General features: G+C 44.7%; 1 protein-coding gene across 1 annotated transcript in view; it reads right to left on the bottom strand.

Moving 5' to 3' along the window:
- Positions 1-606, bottom strand: part of LOC115069615 (voltage-dependent N-type calcium channel subunit alpha-1B-like) — a gene marked incomplete at its 3' end in the record, with an annotated part of 30,324 nt that overhangs the window by 2,369 nt on the left and 27,349 nt on the right. The gene's annotated exons all lie outside the window — the stretch shown is intronic.

The raw sequence follows: 606 nt of genomic DNA, 5'->3' as shown, positions 1-606 counted from the left end.
GGTCCACTAGGCAGCAGGGGTTGTCTCTCCATGCACCTGAACAGGGTCCTTGATGGTTGCCAGGCATTCGTATACATGTGAAGGGAAGGAAAGTAACAACAGATTAAAATTAGTATGCGTTAGTTTTCGGATCTGGTCCTGAAAATATCTGACAAGGCAAGGAGCAATGGTTAGTATCAAAGTGATAGGAAGCAGGGGGCCCAATAAGGGCAGAAGCCAAGGAGTTAGTCCTGTAAAAATGTCCCATTGAGATGACTGTTGGTACTGGGAATTTTTAAGTGAAAGATTTTTTGCTACCTGTTTGAGTTGTTCTATATCATGTTTGACCTTACCGAATTGGTTGATAAAATAACAGCATTCTTCACCCAGAAAAATACAGGTTCCCCCTTTTTCTGCAGTTAATAGATCCAGGGCTTGCCTGTTCTGGAGTGCAACTTCAGTTAGGGGGGATAATTGTTGTTGTAGGAACTGGATTGACTGGGCTGTAGTTTCCACTGTTGAAGTGAGCTCTTGTCTGAGGTCCTCTATTTCTTGAGAAAGATGCTGGGTTGAGATCAGCGTGTGTCCCAAACCTCTGGCCATGAGTCCTGTGGCTGCCACTGATGG

The sequence above is a fragment of the Nannospalax galili genome, unplaced genomic scaffold, assembly GCF_000622305.1.
Source record: "Nannospalax galili isolate Female #2095 unplaced genomic scaffold, S.galili_v1.0 scaffold453, whole genome shotgun sequence".
NCBI classification, from domain to species: domain Eukaryota; kingdom Metazoa; phylum Chordata; class Mammalia; order Rodentia; family Spalacidae; genus Nannospalax; species Nannospalax galili.
Note: the sequence above shows the minus strand (reverse complement) of the source record. Positions and strands in the feature narration are given on the sequence as shown.